We start from the raw sequence: 8839 nt of genomic DNA, 5'->3' as shown, positions 1-8839 counted from the left end.
AAGGATGATGAAGCTGTCTATGGCCCTGTGCAACTTCTACCCATCACAAGCAGAAAACTCATGTATGGTGGGGAAAAAAATGTGGCAACACTCAGAGGGAAGTCGAGTCCAGAGTTAGAGTCCTCACCCATTTTTGAGAATCTGTGTACAGTTATGCCCAAGACCCACTCATCCCTCTTTTTTCCAGCTATATGCATTAGTACATATCCTTTTTTGCTTAAAATAATTTGGGTTGGGTTTGATTTCTGTCACTTGCAATCAAAAGTCTTAACTAATACTCGTATAAATCTTTATTTCTAACCTAGAATTCTCTCCTAAACACCATTCCAACATGAATTCATTCAACATTCATTTACTGAGTACCTACCATGAACCACACCAGGTGCTATGCTGGGGATGTTGAGGACCCACAAACCTACAAGATCCAATCCTTGCCTTCAAGCAGCCTGTAATCTGGGACAGACTAAGGCATTGGATGGTGCAGTCATGAGATAAAGGCTATGTAGGAGATGGGCACAGAAGTAGAAGTTCCTCTACACTAAGCTTGAGGAGTTTGGGGGTTGGGGAACCCCTGGGAGGAAAATGTAAGCTCCGCAAGAGTAGAGACATTATCTTTCTCGATCACTGCTATTTTCCCAGCAGTGAACAACAGTGCCCACTAAGTGCTCAGGAAATGTTCATGGAATAAAGAGAAGGCGTGCATGCATGCTCTGTAGCCTCCTGGTCTCTCTTCTGTCTGTGGGATTTTCCAGGCAAGAATACTGCAGTGGGTTGCCATTTCCTCCTCCAGGGGATCCTCCTGACCAGGGACTGAACCTGTGTCTCCAGCATCTCCTCCATTGGCAGGCAGATTCTTTACCACTGAGCCAGCTGGGAAGCCCAAGGGGAAGGCAAAGGCTTAACTAGATGTAGTTGAGAGAATGGCCTACAGAGGGCCAGGGTCAGGAAGAAGGTTCTAGGCACACAACACAGAAACTGTTAGCCAAGGCAGGAGGAGTGTAGATTGTGAGAAGGCTGGATCTGGGAGCAATTTAGAAAGCTTGGCGACAGAGTGACTGTAGTGAGTATGAAAGGCGGGAGTCAAGGGTCAGGCTCAGGTTTGGGGTTTGAGGATCTATGTCGATGGGGATGAGGTTCAGTAAAGAGGGCAAATGAGTGCGGGCCGGTTTGCGGGGAGAGAGTGAGTTTGGTTATAGATTCCATGACTTTGAGGTTCCAGTGGGCCTTAGAAACATTTGATACATAGTTTTCAATATGGAGCTGAAAATATAGTTTTGGCAATTTAAGCTTAAAAACAAAAGTGGATGAACAGGACCAGGGAGAGGGTCAGAGAGAGGAGAGCAAAGAGGAAAAGGTGGATCCTCAGAGAGGCAGAGGAGGCGGAAGAGCCAAGAAGTTCCTAAGAACCAACAGCAACAATGGGAATTCTGGCAGGAAACCTTAGCGGGGAGAGGATGTCATGGATGGAAGGATTATAGAAGACTGTAAACAACGGGAGTTGACAACTCAGGTCAGAGCAGAGGTGGGAAAGGTCCACTGGTGACTTCAGAGAGGGCCACTCTGATGAGCCTGGCTGCTGTGGGTTAAGGAGGGGATGAGGTGAGGATGTGAGTAGACAGTGAGTGGATACAGAAAGCCCAGCTGTGAAGGGGAGGAGGCTGCATGGGAAAATGACAGACTGTACTGAAGACGAAAAACACCTGAACATATTTAAATGCTTCTTAGAGATAACCTAATTTTAATCTATACCATCACTTCCGCTGGCCTGGAGTTATACATGCCTCAGACCTGTAATTTATAGCAATTCTTTCTTTTTTTTTTAACTGCTTCTAGAAGCAGCAGAAAGCAGAGAGGATGAAATGGATGATATTTTAGTGTAGGCAGCTGAGTGCTTAATATGGCTAATAGTGAACTCATACCACAGTACTCACACTGAAACCTGCTTCTTCCTCCTGCTTCCCATCCTGACCAACATGCTCACTGTCTACTCAGCACCTGTGTGCAACCCCAATGCATCCCTGAATTCTCAAGAGTCCCCCTCAGATCTCGTCAGTGACTGATTTTTGTCATTACTATCTTCTAAATATTTGCCTCTATTTGTTGCTCTTCCTTTAGCCAAGGCCCCAGATCTCCTATCCCCCTCTATCTGGACGCTGATACCATTTCTAACTGGAGTCTCTAACTCCTCCAGCTTTGAATTCTCATGGTTTCTCAAGAAGAGAGGCAGTCATGTCATTCTTCTTCTAGTAAAGACATGTCTAAAGGCAGGCCATCTTCTGAGAGGTAAAGGCTACCCTGCCTTGCCTGCCCTCAAAGCTGGCTGGAATCTGACCACCAGTCAGCTTGTCAGCCCCAGCTTATGCTTAGTGAGCCCTGTGGGGCTTAGCTTCACTGAGAAGTGCCATGTGATGTTACATGCTTGCGTCTTGGTTCATGCTGGTCCCTCTTTCCGGGACTCCCTCCACTAACTGGTGAATTCTGCAGGCCCAGCTCAGATGCTACTCTTTCCATGAAGCCTTCTACCCCCTCCTCCAGCTCAAGTCACATTATAACATGAATCACTCCTCACCATAGCTCTTCGCACAGGTATGAACACATGGTACATCGCATACTGGATGGTCATGGACTTGTTCGCACAGCTGATCCTATTCTTCACATAGATTTGGAGGGCAGGGGCAATACAACTGACTCATCCTCACACCTTCCACAAACAGAACAGACATCAGTATATTCTTAGAGGAATCACAATGAATAATGGAGGATGAACAGATTGATTTACATAACCAAAGTGATTTCCACCACTCATCATCATGGAATGGGTGAATTTGGTTACAATTTAAATCAACCCAAGAATCCCCTTGAGTAACATATTCTTCCCTGGCTCTGCAAGTCACCGCTGGGAGGTCAGACCTTGATGTGTCTTGTCGACACCATTGCTCTAGCAGAGTTCCAAGGTTTAGGACTTGTCTGCTTCATTCTATTTTATCCACCCAACAAAAAGATGTCATACAAGGCCCATGCCAGGCACTGAGGATACAAAGATGACTAAGACAGCAATGCTGTCAAAGTGCTTGCAGTCTAACAATCAAAACAGTGAACATTCACCTACTAATTATTCTGGTGAGATAACATGGTTTTCATTTAGTGCTCAAGACAGCGCTGCCAAGTACATAAGTATCATCATTTTAGGATGAGGAAATTGAGGCTCAGAGCATCCAGATCATGTGTCCAAGACTAGTAAGTGACTGTTACAAACCGCTGCTTTGGTGGCACCCAGTGAGCCATGCCTCCCAGTATCCTTGCCCTTACGTGGTCCTCTCCCACACTGACTCAGAGCTTGGCTATGTGACTTTGGCTGATGGGACATTAATCAAGCCTGATGCAAGCAAGGTTTGATAAGCAGTTGCTCAGAGTTTATCCTCTTGGAATAACTTCCCCTGGGGACCCAGCTGTCATGTAGAAAACTTGGGCTTGACCTGGGTGATTAGATGCCGTGTGTAGAGAGGCACTGTAGGATGAAAGGCCACCTTTCCAGCCAGTCTCTGAACTGTATGCACCTGAGAAGAGCTAAGTGAACCCATAGTCACAGCCAGCCCACAGACCATCATAAATAATAAATCAGTATTATTTTTAAGCCGCTGTATGCTGGGGAGGTTTGTTATACACCAGAGAATAACTGAAACAGTGACAAGCTAGGATTTGAACCCTGCACTATCTGACTGACTTCAAAACCACACTCTTAAATTTCAACACTGTGTTCCTTCTGGTTGGGAGTGGCATGTCATACCAATACTATAATATTTATAGGTTGGCCCATGGTAGCACTCAATATGTTTATTGTTGAATGAATGAATGAAGGGTGTGGTGAGCCAGCAGAGAGATAGGAAAGTCCACGGACTTCAAAGGCAAGATGGCAGTGACCTTTCCACAGCCATGTTCCTCTTTCCCACTACAATTATTCCAAGAACAAATATCCCCTAAATCTAGAAATAAGTATGTGGACGTCACCAAACTCCCTCTGTCTGTCTCTTTCTCTGTTAAATTCAAATCAGGTAAAATTGAGAATTTCAAAGAGTTTGGTTTTGATGGTCATTCCCTTTTGCCCCCAACTCTCCACCAAGCCCCTGGCATCTTTTCCCTCCTATGTTGCCTTCTAGGCCCAAAAGCTCTTTCTCCCACTTTCCATATAAAATCCACATGCAGGAAAGCAGAGTGGTGGAAATGACAGAAATGAGGAAGGAAGACTTGAATATTAGTAGACGGCATTATAGGCCAAAGACATGATGCTCCAAGCTCGGTGCTTCCAGGAGCCGTATGCCAGCAGGTGGAGGAGGGGGAGGATGGGGAGGCAACTGGAGGTGTCCCTGTGGCTGGAGAATAAAGGACTGCCCCCTGAGTCCCCCAAGAAGGCAGAGGCTCTGGCTGTCTCCACCTGGGGCTGTGGCCCAACATCTCCCCTCCCAGAGTAGTTCCTGTCACCTGGAAAAGACCCACGGGGTCACTGCATCCAGTCCTCTGCTTCTTGGTAGCTCTGACACTGCCTTTTCCATTCTAAGCTCCCCCTCACTCTCAGGCTCCTGCAAGCATGCACACACCTCCCAAGGTCACACACACATGGCTCCAGCACCGGGATCCCACACCCAGAAAACCACCTGGGCCCCTCACTGCAGACTCAACTAAGGAGAGAGCAGGCCCCACTCCTATGCACAGGCAGAGGGTGGCAAGCGCTTACAGGCACCGTGGCACACACTGACATGCAAAGCAATGCAGTGGGGCACACATATCCAGATCACTGTGGGCACAGTCACCGGCAGAAGCACTAGGATGTGAGGAAACATGCGTGCACACGCATGCACACCTCTAAACCATCACACGTGCACACAAACCCTCCCACCCTCAGACACCCGCACAGGTGCCCAGCCAGGCCTCAACACCAAGCCCCTCCCCCACCCCTTTGCAGAAGTAGGTGGAAAGGGCTGGGGTTTGAGGGCGCTCTTTCTCCTCCCTCCCTCGGGTCCCCGCTCTCCAAGGTCCAGAGTCCCAGTGGGGTTTGAAGCCCGCCCCGCCCCCCAACCTGGCTTGAGGAACGAATGGCGAGAGGGGGGATGGGAAGCCTGGTCTCGAATCGTTCTGATTTTAAGTCCTTATATTAACCCCTTCTTTGCCTATGGCCTGCTCCAATCCCCCGCGGTCGGGGAGCCTCCCGGGCCTCCAGAGGGCTGTGGGGGAGAAGCAAGGGGAGGAGGCAGCGGCTGGGGTCCTCCCTGCCTTCTCTCCAGGAGCGGTCCCGCAGCGCACCCGCGACTCGCCCTTACCTCCTCCACCCCGCGACGAGGCCAGGCCCCGCGGCCCTCAGCTGGGGGTGCAGAGGCAGCCCCCGCGTGCCCGGGCCAGATGCAGGGCCGCCTCGGGGCCTCGGATCTCGCTCCCCTCCGCAGCCTCGGGTGGCCGCCGCGGCTGGCGCCCCCGCCTCCCTATCGGGGCGGGGGCGGCCAAGCCTCCCAGCCAGTCGCAGCGGGAGGGGCACACAAACAGGGTGGGGGAAGGATGGAGGAGGGAGGAGGGGGCGCGCGGCCGGAGGAAAGGAAAGGAAGGGGTAGGGAGGCGGCGAGGAGGTGGGGCAGAGCCGGCCCCTCCTCCGGGGCGGGCTCTCCTGCGAGCTGGGGAGCGGCAGATGCCGCCAGAAGCGGCTGCGCCGGGACCCCACGTTTTCCGCTGAAGGTGGCTTCGGTGGGGGCGGGGTCCGGGCGCCGCCCTGGGGGTGCCCGGGCCTCTCCGGCCGAGCCCCCCTTGGCTCCCTGTCCTCCTCGCTCGCGGCACCGCCCAGTGCACTCCCCCTGCCCCAGGCACCTCCGGTTGTGAATTCTGCTGCCCACCTTTAATCCGAACCTCTCCGCCCTAACCCTACCAGTCCGGTTTGGGCCTGCTGCCCCCCGGGGCAAACCCTGGGGTGCGGAATTCTGTGGGTCGGGAAGAGGGCCGGCGCGCTGCGCTACTGAGATCTGCGCCGCCGGCCCTCCGCAGCCGCCTGGGATGCGCGCCTGGGGTGTGCACTCAGCGACCTCGGGGTCACAGCCTTCGAGGAGACTGCCTGGGCCCCATCCCCTCTGGGCATCCCCAGCGACCCAGAGGAACTAGGAGAGTCTTTGGCCAGACTCCACCAGGTCCCGGGACCCAATCTTGCCCTTGAGGGTGCCGTCTAGGAGCACATGTCCCCGTCACAAATCCTATTCGGGACCTGGAGGGGACAGGAGAGCCCTGGTTCCTTCCCACCCACTCCCATCTCAAACTTGGTTAGGGGAGAAGCCTGGCTCTATGGAACTTGAGCACCTAGAGGGCCCACCCTTGACTTGAGGCCCATCCAGCTGATAAAGCAGGAACAATCTGGCTGTCCAAGCTTGGAGGAAGTTTATAGGACTGCAGTGGGTAAAATCGGATAGGGTGTTTGGGCTAATAAGCCCAGGGATGAGATGAACTGAGCTTTGGATGAGAAAAAGAAGGCATTTCAGACTAGGGGTAGTGCTTGCACAAAGGCAAAGAAACTGTCTTGGGCAAAGTTGAGGGCCAAGACCATGAGCGGTCTTCTCACAGCAGCAGAACAGAAATCCAGCATAGTCCCAGGATTCTCCAGTAAATGAGGCTGATGGGGACTCTCCTTGACCCCATCCTTTTCCTGCTAAGGCAGGGTCACTGGGCATTTAGTATTTGGAAGGATAGTTTGTGGGCTTCCCTGATGGCTCAGCGGCAAAGAATCTGTTGGCAATGCAGTAGATGCAGGTTCAATCCCTGGGTGAGGAAGGTCCGCTAGAGAAGGAAATGACAACCCATTCCAGTATTCTTATATACTGGAATACAGGAAACCCATTCTTGCTGCTGCTGCTGCTAAGTCGCTTCAGTCGTGTCCGAATCTGTGCGATCCCATAGACAGCAGCCCACCAGGCTCCCCCGTCCCTGGGATTCTCCAGGCAAGAACACTGGAGTGGGTTGCCATTTCCTTCTCCAATGCATGAAAGTGAAAAGTGAAAGGGAGGTCGCTCAGTCGTGCCCGACTCTTAGCGACCCCATGGACTGCAGCCTACCAAGCTCCTCCATCCATGGGATTTTCCAGGCAAGAGTACTGGAGTGGGTTGCCATTGCCTTCTCCGAACCCATTCTTATATAATCTGAATACTGGAAACCCATTCAAATTTCCAATATTCTGGGAAATCCCATGGACAGAGGAGCCTGGCAGGCTATAGTCCATGGGGTCACAAAGAGTTGGACACCACTGAAGCAACTAAACAGCAACAGGATAATTTGTGGAGCTGTCGGGTAGCTTCTGAAGAAAGCCAAATTTAGTAAGGACCCAGGCCAGTCAGTTCAAACTCCCCTCCTCCCCCACATCTTCTTTTCCTTCCACAAGCTCCTGAATTTCTTTCCTTGAGAAAATCTTCTTAGATTGAGCAAATAAGAAATCGCTTCTCTTAAGACTTGTTATAACAGCTATTAAGCAAATGCTGCATACCCAGTCACTTGTCGTGTCTGACTCTTTGTGACCCTAAGGACTGTGGCCTGCCAGGCACCTATGTCCATGGGATTCTACAAGCAAGAATACTGGAGTGGGTTGCCATGTCCTCCTCCAGGGAATCTTCCCAACCCAAGGATTTAATGTAAGTCTCCTGCATTTCCTGCTTTGCAGGTGGGTTCTTTACCACTGAGCTACCAGGGAAGCCCACCCAAATGCTGGGCATTTCACATCATTTTTGTATATATTACTCAAATGTCAGACCTACTGAGTAGGTATTATTATTATACCCACTTTACAGATTGGGAAGCTAAGAGTTCAGAGCTCAAAAAAGGGAACAGTCAGGATCTGAACTCAAGTCATTAAATTCTAAGGTCTGTGCTTGAATATAGTGCCCCCCTGACACCCCTTGGCTGTATTAAGCCCACTGAACCTTCTGCTGCCAAAATGAAGATTCTCTAAATTCACCTGCTTTTGTAGGCTGCCAAAAATATTCATATGTTTTTTGTTCTAGTGATGTTTGTTCTCACTCTGTGCTTCCTCTGAATCTGTAAAACCAATTTAGGGCATGCGTGTGTACATACATGTGTTTTTGTGAATGCATGTATATATGCATATGCACACAGGTGTCTGTCTGTGCAGATGCACATGTATGCATGTGTGTGAGTGCATGAATGTGTGAATGTACGCCTGTGTACATGGGGGGTGTTTGTACATATGAAGGTATGTGAGTAAATGCACATGTGTGTGTAAGCAGGCATACATGTACTAAGTGTGTATTCAGGTGTGCATGTACACACATGTGCATAAGTATATGTGCATGTGTGCCCAGGCTACATTTTATGGACAACAGTTCCTGCTTGGTTGTTATGGGAACCACAGTTCTAAAAATGTTAAACTGAATCCCACTCCATGTGGGCCAGAAAAACCAAAAGGGAGAGAGCGAGCTGAATAACAGACACATCTGGGGACCCAAAGCTGAGGCAGAGCATCATGGGCTTGGGAAGAACTGGACGGGCACAAACCAGCCAGAAGTATGCCCTACTCATGGAGCCCCTGGGCTTGGCTCAGGGCCTCAGTCTCGCTTCTTCCCATCTCCCTCCTGACCCTTTCCCAGTTTCATGCTCTCCAACCACCTGCCTTCCTTCCTCGGCCCCTTCTCTTTTCCTCTTCTCCCTTTAGGCCTTTAGGCCTTTTTGTTTTGGGCCAATCAATCAGCACAATAATTGGGCACTTAAGGTGTACCAGGCAGAAGGCCTAGTGATACAGTGGCCACACATGTGGATCAGACAAGGTCTCTGGCCTTGAAGAAGCTTAGTAGTTGGAGGATTTGGT

Source organism: Budorcas taxicolor, chromosome 11 (assembly GCF_023091745.1).
Source record: "Budorcas taxicolor isolate Tak-1 chromosome 11, Takin1.1, whole genome shotgun sequence".
NCBI classification, from domain to species: domain Eukaryota; kingdom Metazoa; phylum Chordata; class Mammalia; order Artiodactyla; family Bovidae; genus Budorcas; species Budorcas taxicolor.
This window is presented reverse-complemented; position numbering follows the sequence as displayed.